The sequence below is a fragment of the Ambystoma mexicanum genome, chromosome 7q, assembly GCF_040938575.1.
Source record: "Ambystoma mexicanum isolate Mex_15411 chromosome 7q, UKY_AmexF1_1, whole genome shotgun sequence".
NCBI classification, from domain to species: Eukaryota; Metazoa; Chordata; class Amphibia; order Caudata; family Ambystomatidae; genus Ambystoma; species Ambystoma mexicanum.
The window spans coordinates 403,468,919-403,482,308 of NC_090941.1; positions in this window are offsets into that span (position 1 = coordinate 403,468,919).

Consider the following 13,390-nt stretch of genomic DNA (forward strand, 5'->3'; position numbering starts at 1 on the left):
ATTACACTAGCATAAGCAACTCAATATCACACACTAATACACCACAAAAATCCAACAGGTAAGTAAATGAACGAGTTTAGCTCCAAAAATGAAGTGGGAGCAAAATGGCACTTCAGGTAATAAAGGAGGGAAAAGACAAGGTTGTAATAATAGACAGGCCAAATACATGAATATGCAGGGCAAAGGGTTTCAGTTAAATACAACTAGCAATTCTTCTCAATAGGCCTGGGCCAAAGTCAATGGTTCAGAGTCTTTTGTATAGGATAGCACAGTTCTGGTATATAACGGTTAAGTCTTTGCCACAGATTTTTAAAGGATTTGGCTAGGCGAAAAGTTTGACGAATGTTAAGGGAAGGACAAGCCTTCGTAGTTGAGGAAAATTTCACGCACTTTCTCGATGGCAGAAAAGATTTCCGGACCGCGTTTGCACAGTACCTTGTCAATGAAAAGAGCTGTAGCTGAGGCAGTTGTTCCTGGCAGTTCAAGCATATCTTGCTGTTCCTGACCTTCAGTTGTGGGGACAAGGAGGAGGACGTCGAGAGGTTCCTGCACTGCCCAGGGAAGAGGCCAAAAGCTGTAGCAAGACGTTGGTGTAAGGTGTGAGTGCCTTAAAGTCCATGAGATGGTTTCCTTCCCTCTGGCTATCTTGTTTTCAACAGCACTCTGATGAAAATTCGACCAGATTGGACGGCGTTCAGGTGGCTTGCGAGTTGGTTGTTCCCACCAAACTCAAGGGAAGAAGTTATCCTTGAAGGGCTTCTCTGTCGTCAGAGTTTCAGGCAATTCGGACCTGGAGCAGGGCTTCACCGGTCATCCAGGAGTTGCAGCAGTCCTCTTCCTTCCTCTCCTCTTCGGTTCTTTCGTTGCAGTGGTCGACTCTGCTTTCCAAATCTCAGAGACCTGCTTTTAAACAGTTTTCCCCCATTCATTCCAGCCTGGCTGTCATTCACACAGCAGGCTGGTTGCCCTTGCCAGACAGCCAGCCAGCCAATCATGCCAGGGTGCATTCAGGTCTCCTAGGAGACTAAGCACGGGGAGTTTCGGGCACCTCCCTCACATCCTGTCCACCCCAGACACTCAGGCACCAGAGGAGGGCTTCAGCAGTGAAACCCGCCAAAGGCCAATGAACAAAGGGACCAAACCTGGTTTGGCACACAGAGACAAACACAAGAAGGACCTTTCCTAAAGGAAATGGCAAAAAAAGATGACTGGAGTCTGTTTTTACAGATAGGTCTTGGACGCCATATTGAAAAACATGGCTGACCCGATTTTTAGGTACTGTTGTTAGCGGCTGGGAAAAATCATGGTAGTTTGATCTAGACCACTGCCACCAGCCATTTAAAGTAGCAAAGGGTAACATTTTACTATTACATGAGTGTTTTGACTCAGGGGAACCCCTCCAGCACTCTATAGGAAGATAGTGTGTGCTGGGTCCATAAATTTAAAGAGACTAGTAAAGTCAATTTAACTTTACATGCTGTGGGAGACGGTAGTCAGTCCCAAAGAAGATATTTAAACCTTGGGAAGTCTGAAAGATAACCCTGTGCCACTACACTGAAGGTGCTGTGTGACACACAGAAAAATATGATGCCCAATGAGTTGTTTTAAAACTCCATAGCCAAAGAACACAAAAGTAAAACACACATCAAAATGAAAAGTTCAAAGCCCAAAAATATAGCAAAAGAGCTGGAGGGCTCTAAGGTAGAGGGAATTTAACACTTATGTGAGAAATCTCCCTGACACTCGTCCCCCTAGACTAAGGGACAGGAGGATCTATTGTCCACTAGGATGGATCTCCTGTTGCAAGTCAGTTAAATGGCCTGCTGAGTACAGCAGCAACCGTTTGTAACCCTTGCTATGAAACTTTCTGTCAGTGGTTTTCATTTGTAAGCTTTATGACCTACAAACCTGTTGTAGTACATCTCTCTTTTTTAAGGTATACAGTATCTGATCTAACAGTCCCTCAGAAGTTGTAACAGTCTCTGAACCTACAATAGGCTTTTTCAAGGGGTCCTTAGAAAGGAATCCCTTAGATCTAGAGGGGCCTCCATGGTTCCTCACCACCTCTCTCTCAAGAGCAGGATGGGTCTCAGGTATCTTGGTTGGAGGGGCTGTGGTCAAGCAAGTTTCATGCTGCCACTTCCTCTGAGATCTGACCTTACCTATTTTAGAAGTTTCCTTCCTAATACTAGGATTTATATTGGCATATTCAGTAGAAGTTCCAACAGTCTTAAGGTGTTTAGCCTTAGACCTATATTTCCTGGTTTCCACCAGCTTTGATAATTACCAGTTCTCCCAGGCCTAGAGAGGGGTCCAATTTGTCTATCCTCCTATTCCTCAGAAGTAGGGGGGGGGGGTCAAAGACTTTACAATTGGATGGGCAAAGATAGAGCTTGGTTGGGGCTCCCATGTCCCTACTATACTAGCCTCAGATGTGCCTGTGTTAGAGGTCAACCGCAAGTGCCTGCAAGTGTTTTTGGCTGTTTGGCTGCGGACCCTGCGCCCTGGACTTCCAACAGGACTTACAACCTTCGCTACGAGAGCAGTCAGCAAGAGGACGTGTCTGCTAGTAGTAACGCAGCGTTTTGGGACCACAAGAACCATCATTCCTGGCACTGCTTGTTGCTCCTCCCCCTTCTAAATGGGATTGGTGCACCGTCTTTGAAAATAGCAGGGCAGGCGCACCGCGCGCGCACAGCAAGTGCCTGCAAGTGTTTTTGGCTGTCTGGCTGCGGACCCTGCGGCCTGGACTTCCAACAGGACTTACAACCTTCGCTACGGGAGCAGTCAGCAAGAGGAAGTGTCTGCTACTCGTAACGCGCCATTTTGGGACCACAAGAAGTAAATAGTCACGTTTGTTTTTTCTTTTATGTCCCGTTTTCGGGAGTCAGTGACCTTGTGCTAGTACTTCTGTTTATGCTGCTAGTCTCTCTTAGGGACCCTGAGTCACTGCTTCTGTTTATGCTGCTGGTCTCTTTCTAGACCCACTCACGTCCTACCTCTCTCTTTACAGCCATCATTCCTGGCGCTGCTTGTGGCTCCTCCCCCTTCTAAACGGGATTGGAACACCTTCTTTGAAAATAGCAGTGCACGCGCACCGCACGCGCACCGCAAGTGCCTGCAAGTGTTTTTGGCGAATTAAGAAGAATGTAATTTCCTGTTTAGTCTGTTCACCCTACTTGCTGTAACATTTGATCTGTATCACGGTAGGATTGGGATTTCACTTTGTATTTGGCAGTGTTTAGTAGAGTAATAATATCTCTTTTGAACCTACTGAAATACACTGAAAACTGTTGATTACAAAGTCCTAGGTTTATGCGAGTGAGTGTACAACTGTCATTCTCTTTATAAATATTATAAAAGATGGCAAGTGGTCTTAGAAGTGGCAAGTGTTCAGGCATCGGGCAGCCCACTAGTATTAACAACGAGACCATGACTGAGAAATGTACAGCACCCTCTTTAACTGGTGATGTTGAAGCTGAAAATCCTAACACTGTTATACTGGACACAGTACCAAATGCTATAACCGTCGTGTCTCCAGATTCGGCTAATTAAGGGTATTCGCATAACAGCGATTTTGATATTAAAGCTTTGGCGGACCTGGATTCTCATATTAGATTATCCATTGGCTTGTTAACTCTGCTTATTCCTAGAAATCGTGATTTGCAAGAAAATGCATTTGGAAATAGTGTCCATCAGTCATCCAACTCCAACTTGCCAAATTTAAGTGTAAACAATATTAGTTGTGGTGTAGCGTCTGATTCAGAACTTCCATTAAGTCCCGATCCTGGTATTCCCTACTCACAGAATAACGGTAGTGAATCCAGTCTACCCCACACTCCTAAAGACCAAGAACTTTTTCTTTTCCAGTAATTATAAGAATTCTGGATCTGTTAGATAAAGGCCATGATGTCACCCATTTAGAACTGAGAGACATTAAATATACCATGAATGAGACTGCTTCAAAATTGAACAGGATGGAAGGTTTCATTCTTGCACTAAATGGGTTCCTTCCAAATATAAGGACTCCCATAGAGGGCAAGACTAAGATCTATCATGAACAAAGTACGCAAACTACCGAACTTTTGCCTGCTAACACATTGGGTCCTGTGATTGAAGCATCAAATGAAAATGATTTTCTAAGAGAGGAACTGGCATTCATAAATTCTACCTTAGTTGATCTTAGGAATAAGTTGAATCTACCTAACTCTATTTCCTCGCCAGAAAAAAGAGTGACACCTGCTGATAGCCCCTCCGTCCTAATTAAACTTATGGACGAACAGAAACAGATTACAAGATTTGTGGAAAATTAACCCGATTATATTGGCTATTCATCTAGAAGATTTTGTAAAACCCAGAAACGTTGTGTCAAAAGTGCTGAAAAAAACGTAGATCTGCCAATGAAAAAATAAAAAATTCTAAAAAAGAAACTTTGGTGATAACGGATAGTGGTGGTGAGGATGCGATTGACATAGCACAACTTTCAGTGGAATGTCAATCGCATCTGGGTGCTGACCAGAAAAAAGAGGCTAAGTTAAAAGAAGTCAAACTAATGCCCAATCATTGCTCCCATCCTAAAATAGTCTCAGTTGAGGTACATGCAGAATCTGAAAATACCTCTGCCCAACATGATTCAAAGATTTTTTCCAAAGATAAGTGTGAGACTGAAGGTGAAGTAGTAAAAACTCAAAAAATACTCTCCAATTACTTTCAGAGTGTTGGTAGGAAAAAAACTTCTAATAGATCTAGCCTTCCCCTTAACCAACAAATCGACTTAAATAAAGTATCTAAGCAGCTGGATGTAGAAATAGTTAAGAAGGCTTCCTTGTTTTACTCTGAATCATTACTAAAAAATCCAGTGATTGCCCAAGATATTAACTCTATTAATGTACCTATTACCTTAAATGGAAGAGGAAAGCTTGCAATACTACAGAATGATTCATTGAATGGCAAGCCTCCTTTACAGAATGAGTTTGCATCTGGTGTTCCTGTATGTACCACTAATGAAATAGATAAACAACCATTGCAAAGCACAAATCCTGTTGTTATAAATATGCAAGAGTCTATGCGTAATGCTCTAAATGCTGGTATTCCTCCACTTGACATTATAAATCAGATCTTAAACACACAAGCTTTTGAGTGTAAAACGAATGTTCAACTTGAACCTTCATTTTCATTGCTTACCTCCGAGTGTAAATCTAACTGACCTAAAAACCTAAAAAGTATTCTCAATCTCAATAATCACATTTCTGAACTGAAGGTCCCTACTAATGGTGTCCCCAGTGGTAGTTCGCAGTTGACTCAAGTTAATACTGCTGATGCTGATGCGCGGCCTTCATGTTCAAATGCTGGCAATAAGAAAGTCATTAACATGATAGGGCTTGAAGGCAAACAGGATATATTACATGGGGCCAGAATCAATAGAAAATATATTTTAGATCTTTTTTATGTAATTCCATCACTGAGAATAATTACATCTAGCGACATTGATCATATTGCATTAGCCCCAACCAATAATTTCCGTATGACATGTAATTTGTTCTCCGAACATGTATTGAAACTCATTTGGCCATTTAGAAGGGAACTGTTTGAAGTGGGGTTTTCATTGTTTACATTTAATGATGAAAAATTGGCAGACGATTTTTTATATGCCAATCAGCAATGTGATTCAAAGGAGCGGAAAATGAATGGTGCTCTGACAAATAGTGCGAAAAATGATCAATCATGTATATCTCAATTGTTGACGATTGCCCGCACCAATAATGAAATGGCATGGTTAGAACCTATAAACTATATTTGCGGCAAATTCTGACTTGATCACATCATAAGTTAAGGAGAAGTATGTTTTTACCGTTTTGTCATGGAATTCATGCGGTTTTAGTAATATTCCTATTTGGTTTTCGACTCTTGTAAACTTACCATCAATCTTCTTGATCCAAGAAACAATGAAAATGGATACACTGGTTATTCCTAACTACCATTCATTTTGCTCTCCTGCCTCAAAAGGTGATGGAGGAAGACCTTTTGGTGGCTTAGCCAATGCAGTTATCAATAATGTTGCTGGTAGAATAACTATGGTGTATTCATCTATTCATGTTTTAGCAGTATTTCTGTGCCTGAAAATGTATGAGAAAAATGCAATCCTAATCATTTATTTGTATTGTAATCCCTTGAAATATACGATACTAGAGATCTTTGATGATATGGATTGTTGTTTTTATCATACCTCAACCCTCTATTCTAATTATGAGATTATTGTAGGTGGGGATTTCAATTCTCAATGTAATGGACTATGTGTACACCATCCTGTTTGTAATCAAGCTAACACAAATAGCCGGAAAAGAGGAGCTGAATTTTGTGATTATTTTGAGAATTGGGGTATGTCTTTTATTAATTTCAGTCAGTCCCTCAATGTATATACTTGGAAAAGAGGTAATATTGGTTCAATGATTGATCTTTTGTGTGTTCCTGACTCACTGTTATCAAAAATTGAGTCTGCTAATATTGGTGTTATCGATTATAGCGATCATGCTCCTATTGTTCTTAATACTTATCTTGATGTTGATCAATGGCATTTGAACCACTGTCTACTTCCGATGGAAATGAAAAGGGATAACATTTCTTTGAGATGGAATCCTACCTTATGTAGGAAGTTAGCAGAACATGGGCCTCATTACGACCCAGGCGGAGGACCATGGAGCTATTAGCACCATGGTCCATGCCGGTGTCCGCCATGGCGGAATGGGGAATTACCACCCCATTCCGAGGTTGGTGGGGCGGTAATTCCCCATGCCACCATGGCCCTTCTCCATTCCCATTTTTGCCCCATAGGGCTCAATGGGAATGGGGAAGGCGCTAAAAACGGTACCGCAAATTGCGGTACCGTTATTAGCACCAAAGTCCCTTTGCGGGTCCCTACTTTAATGGCTGGAAAAACCAGCCGTTAAGGTCGGGTCCCGCAAAGGGACCTCGTAATCAGGCGTTAAGGGTTTAACGGAGCCGATACCTTTAAGGCGCCGTTAAACCCTTAACGCCAGGGTCGTAATGAGGCCCCATGTGCAAAATAGTCTTAAATGCATGACTAACTGGGAATCAACAAATTCATACTTTATTGATTACCTGAATGTATTTATTAATGATTGGATTGAAGATGCCCTCATTAAATTTAGAACCAATATACCTCATTCTGAGATCACTCACAAATATGGATTTAACTATAAAATCAAAATGTTGAAAAGATCCAAAAATCGAGATATTAGAAGGTTGGAATTAGGGAATCTACCGGTTTTGCAATATATGTTAAAAAAGAAATGAATTGTTCAGGAATTTAAATTTAAAATTAAAGGAGTTCATCTTGAGCAATATATTGAGCAAAATTACAAAATGATTAAAGCCATTTGTTGTCGCAATTCTCGTGAAATCTGGACTGCGCTGAAGAAAGAGAATGCGCAAGACAGATTAAATCAGTGCGAAATAAATGCTGAAACATGGATATCATGTGTTAAAAATAAATATATGCTTCCAGCTCATTTTGCTAAATTAAACCATGATATCGATCCTTCCCCTCCTTCTACTCACTTTGTCTGGACTACTAACAACATCATATGGGCCATAAAAAAACTGTCTAATTCCCGTGCTCCAGGCCCTAATGGGATTCCATCTTGTGTCTATAGATCTGACCCCATTTTTTGGAGTAAGATCTTAAAGATTAAATTTGATAGTATTCTCCAAAAAGGTAATATTCCGAGGTCGTGGGTCACTTCTATTTTAATACCTCTATACAAAAAAGGTGATTCCAAGCTACCAGAGAATTATAGACTTATATCTCTGACAGATTCAGCAGCAAAGGTTTTCTCCATTCTGGTCATTTTTGACTTAGACATTTTTTTAGCCACCAACAAGATCTACTCAAAATGCCAAGTTGGATTTAGGCGGCAGATGGGAACAACCTTAAATGCTACAATAATGGCCCATCTGATTGCTGGTGTTAACAGAAAGGAACTTGATACCATCTACATCGCTACTATCGATATGTCTTCTGCATTCGATACAGTCGTGCACCAGGTTTTAATTACTCATGTAATTATTTTCAAATCCAGCCAACATCTTAAGAAATTCAGCTGGAGTATTGGTGATATCCCAATACATGAACTAAAAGAGACTATCTATTTGGGAAATCGACTGAGTAATATCACTACTATTAATTCATGGGTATATTACCTAAAGCAAAAAGCTAGACCACTCTTGAGTCAAATGAAATTCATTTTTTCTAAATTCTGCAAATTTTCTATTGTACCGCTTCTTGAATTCCTTACTTTAAAAGTAGAACCCATTATACTATATGCATTGGATATCTGTGTTAATAACCTGCACAAAGAACTTGACTCATTACAGGGCAGCATGGTTAAAAATGCTCTGCGCTTGTAGCTATCCATCCCTAACTCTATTATTAGGCATGAGATGGGTCTCATTTTTCTATCCACTAGGTTTACATGGCGTGCCCTATCTAACTATTCTAAAATTCTGAACTGTCCCGATAATTCAATCTATCAGGATTTTCATGACTTTAAAAAGGGATGCTCCTCTAGTTCTATTACCAGCTATTATGTAACCATGGATAAAACTCTAACGAGCTTGAGTGTTGATGTTGATGATTTGTATAGGCGTCTGAACTATGTGAAACAAAAGCTATTTGAGAATGATTGGTGTAAAACATTTAGTACATACACGGAATATGCAAAATGTCCTCATAAAAGAGATGTTTGTAGAGACTATCTTAGGATGTTTCCATTTAACATAACCAGAATGTATTATATGCGCTTTAAATGTAATCAGTATCACACCCTTGAATGGACAAAGTACTGGGGAACAGGAAAAGAAAAGCAGAGCACCTCAAATTGTCAGTTTTTTGAATGCTTAGAACAGAATGAAACCTTAAAACATCTTATTTTAGAATGCCCATACTTTAGAGATGTAAGAACAAAGCTTTTTTTGAAAGATTTATCAATGTGCACTATGAAGAATGTATGGTGTCACTTTGGAGTCGACTTATGAAAAGAAAAGAGAAAACATTAATTTTTGCTTTAGTTGAGTTTCTAAAAGTAATTGAAAAAGAGATTTTGTTACTTTAATGTTCCATTTATTTTTATTTTAAGAACTGTTTTAAATGTATGTGTTTTACTAATGGAAATGTTTTGTATTTTAATTCGAATATGTATCGATTTGTAATTTTGTAAAGGTTCTTTGAACCATATACAAATAAAAAAAAGAGGTCAATTTACTAACACCAGGGCTTGTTTGCAGTGGGGTTCTCTGTAGAGGTTCCCACAGGCTCAGCGTGATCTCTTAAGGTTGCCTCTCTAGCCAATTTGGTTTGGTTCTGTTTTCTCCCACTGGGAGGCCTGGGGGTACTGGATACTACTCCTAGAGTTTTTAAATCATTCTCCAACAGGACTATCCCAGGCACCTCATTCTGGACACTGGGCCTCATTACAACCCAGACGGTAAGTTCCCTACTTTACCACCATGGTGTAAACTCTGTTTACACCATGGTGGATGGCGGATTTACCGCCCCATTCCAAGGTGAGTGGGGCGGTAAATCCCCATTCCCCATTTACCCTTCCCCATTCCCATTATTGCCTCATAGGGCATAATGGCAGTGGGGAAGGCGCTAATTATGGCACCGTAAATTACGGTGCCGTAATTAGCACCAAGGCGGGTTAGCGCCTTGCATTTTAACGCCTGCTAAAAGCAGGCGTTAAAATGGTAATCAGGCGTTAAGGGTTAACCGCGCTGACGGCGCCGTTAAACCCTTAACGCCTGGGTTGTAATGAGGCCCACTGACAGGAATCCTCACTGTCATATTATTACGCTGAATGGGAGTTGGGAGAATTGGAACCAACTGGACAGGCCCTCCACAGAATTTAGTGGGACCTTCAGGTGCCTTAGCAACATCCTCAGGCTTGAAAAAGTTTTCATCCACTACTGTCCTGCTGGCCCCAGTGTCTCTCCTGGCAGGAGCATCCTGGCCATTGACAAGAGCACTGTCCATATAATACCCTCTAGAGTTCTCTGGAATGGAGTTGTACACATCCATATTCTGTTTCTTACCCAGACCCATGGACTCTAAGGATACAGTGGCCTGAAGACCCAAGCGTGCTTCAGCAAATAGTTGAAAGTGGGCACTAGCCATTTGCACTTCTTCCTCTGGGGAGAAGGCTAAGGAGGTGGTGCTGATCCCTGTAGGTTTACCCTTGCATCTGGGATTTCCTTTCACATGGCCAGTTGACCCACATACATAGCATTTACCAAATGCTCTCTGGAATGGGGGTTTCTGCTCACCTCCCTCTGGTTCGGCATCAGAGGATTCACTAGCCCCATTTGGTTTCCCATGGGGCTTACCCTGGTTATGTTTGGGGGCCTCTTCTGGTTGGATGGATTTAGATTTATCTGTGCTCTCACCTTTGTGCTGATTCCCCCCATCCTTTTTCTGAGTCACCCCAGAATCCTTGTGAGTAGCCCTGTTGGAAACCCACAAATCAGTAGCCCTTGTTAACTTCTTTGGATCAATTTCCTTGCAGTCAGCCAAGTACTGTCTCGGTTCAGGAGAGCAGGCATCATAAATAGATTCGAACATAAACAGATTTCTCATACCTTCATAAGTGTTCACTCTGTAACCCTTAACCCATCCATCGAAGTTTTTCAAACATTCAGTCAACCAGGTAGCCCAAGGGGTACCATTATGCTTTTTGAGGGTTCTAAACCTCTTAAGATACTGAGAAGGGGTCTTCCCAAATCTAGCTATCAAAGCTAGCTTCACAGTTTCATACTCCTTTCTATCTATATCCTCCAACTCCATTACCACTTCAGTTGCAACAGGGGGTAGCCTAGAAAAAAACCAAGGAATCAACTGATTCCCTGTAATGTCTTGAATCCCATGGTTATATTCAAAAGCAGCCAACCAATCCAAAATATCAAGCTTAACCTCATACATACTTACTGCATCTTTTGGCATGTGAGGCCTCTGAGAACTGGAAGACGTAGAGGACTCTGGAAGAGAACAAGTTTCAAGAGACAACTTTTTCATTTCAAGTGCATGATTCAATTCCATTTCGCTGAGTCTAAGCTCCTGATGCTTTGTTTCAGTTTGTGCTTGAATTCTGTTCAATTCTAACTCCAGTCTCATCTTTTCAAGTGAGACAAATTCAGGACATAGGTTTGGACCTGATGGGGTCCCTGTGGTCAAAGGTTTAGGCCTATGAGCAGTTGGAGGTTAGACAAGACCTACATTCTGAGACTCTTCTGCCTCATCTAACTCATCCACAATATTAGAGCTGGGCTCTGACATATTATCATCCTCAACAACATGTTCCACATTTCCTGTAGGTGTGGGGGTTTCGGACCCACTCCTCAGACATTGGTATTCTAACAACTTTTCTATCAATTCAACCTTTTTGCCTTTTACAGTGAGATTCCTAGCTTTACACATATCTCTCAATTGATCAACAGTTAAAGTCACTAGGGTCTCCTGTCTGTAGCTTTCCCTATCAGTCATGATAAAACAATTGCTTTACTAGTGTTGCGTTACCTTGGGAGGATTATTTGAACAAAAGTAAAAGTAGCACTCTAAATGTAACTAGTATACTTTATCCTCACTGCTGTACACCAGTGTTAGGCAGAATCACCTGCAGTACCCTTTGGGAACACTACAGGCAATTAGGACTACATGTGTAAGCAGAATTTCACCTTTGGTACAGGCTTGTACTACACAGTAAAATGGTAGTGATGGCTGAGCAGCCAGAACTATCTCAAGAGTTTAAAATGAGCAGTAGAACAAGTAACACAAAGGACCAACAAATACAGTGATTCAAACAAACACTGATTCAAGGTTTCTTGGTAAAAAAGTATACATTTATTTACTCAGTTAGTTAGAAAACACTACACTAGCATAAGCAGCTCAATATCACACACTAATACACCACGAAAATCTAATCGGTAAGTAAATGAACACGTTTAGCTCCAAAAATGAAGTGGGAGCAAAATGGCACTTCAGATACTTAATAAAGGAGGGAAAAGACAAGTTCATAAGAATAGACAGCCCAAATTCATTCATAGGCAGGGCAAAGGGTTTCAGTTAAATACAACCAGCAATTCTTCTCAATAGGCCTTGGCCAAACTCAATGGTTCTGAGTCTTTTGTATAGGATAGCACAGTTCTAGTATATAACGGTTAAGTCTTTGCCACAGATTTTTAAAGGATTTGGCTAGGCAAAAAGTTTGATGAATGTTAAGGGAAGGACAAGCCTTTGTAGTGGAGTAAAGTTTCACACACTTTCTGAATGGCCGAAAACATTTACGGACCACGTTTGCACAGTACCTTGTCAATGAAGAAAGCTGTAGCTGAGGCAGTTGTTCCTGGCAGTTTGAGCAGATCTCGCTGTTCCTGAGCTTCAGTCGTGGGGACAAGAAGTAGGACGTTGGGAGGTTCCTGCACTGCCCAGGGAAAAGGCCAAAAGCTGTAGCAAGATGTCGGTTTAAGGTGTGAGTGCCTTTAAAGTCCAAGGGGGATGGTGTCCAGGTGGCTTGCGAGTTGGTTGTTCCCACCAAACTCAAGGGAAGAATTAAACTTTGAAGGGCTTCTCGGTTGTTGGAGTTTCAGGCAATTCGGACCGGCAGCAGCGGTTCACAGGTCGTCCAGGAGTTGCAGCAGTCATCTTCCTTCCTCCCCTCTTTGGTTCTTTCGTTCCAGTGGTGGACTCTGCTTTCTAAGTCCCAGAGACCTGCTTTTAAACAGTTTTCCCCTATTCATTCCAGCCTGGCTGTCACTCACACAGCAGGCTGGCTGTCCTCGCCGGACAGCCAGCCGACCAATCATGCTAGAGTACATTCAGGTCTCCTAGGAAACTAAACAAAGGGTGTTTCGAGCACCTCTCTCACATCCTGTCCACCCCAGACACTCAAGCGGCAGAGGAGGCCTTCAGCAATGAAGCCCGCCAAAGGCCAACGAACAAAGGGACCAAACCTGGTTTGGCGCGCGGAGACAAACACAAGAAGGACCTTTCCTATTAGAAATGGCAAAAAAAGATGACCAGAGTCTGTTTTTACAGATAGGTCTTGGGCGCCATTTTGAAAAACATGGCTGACCCGATTTTTAGCTACCGTTGTTAGCGGTCGGGAAAAATCATGGTAGCTTGTTCTAAACCACTGCCACCAGCCATTTAAAGTAGAAAAGGGTAACATTTTACTGTTACATGAGTGTTTTGACTCAGGGGAAATGAGGCAACCCCTCCAGCACTCTATGTGAGCATCAATGATGTACAGGCCGAGCACAAATGGAAATTGAGAAATGCCCTTACACATACCTTATTGTGCTCCCAAGCAGGTGATGCTGG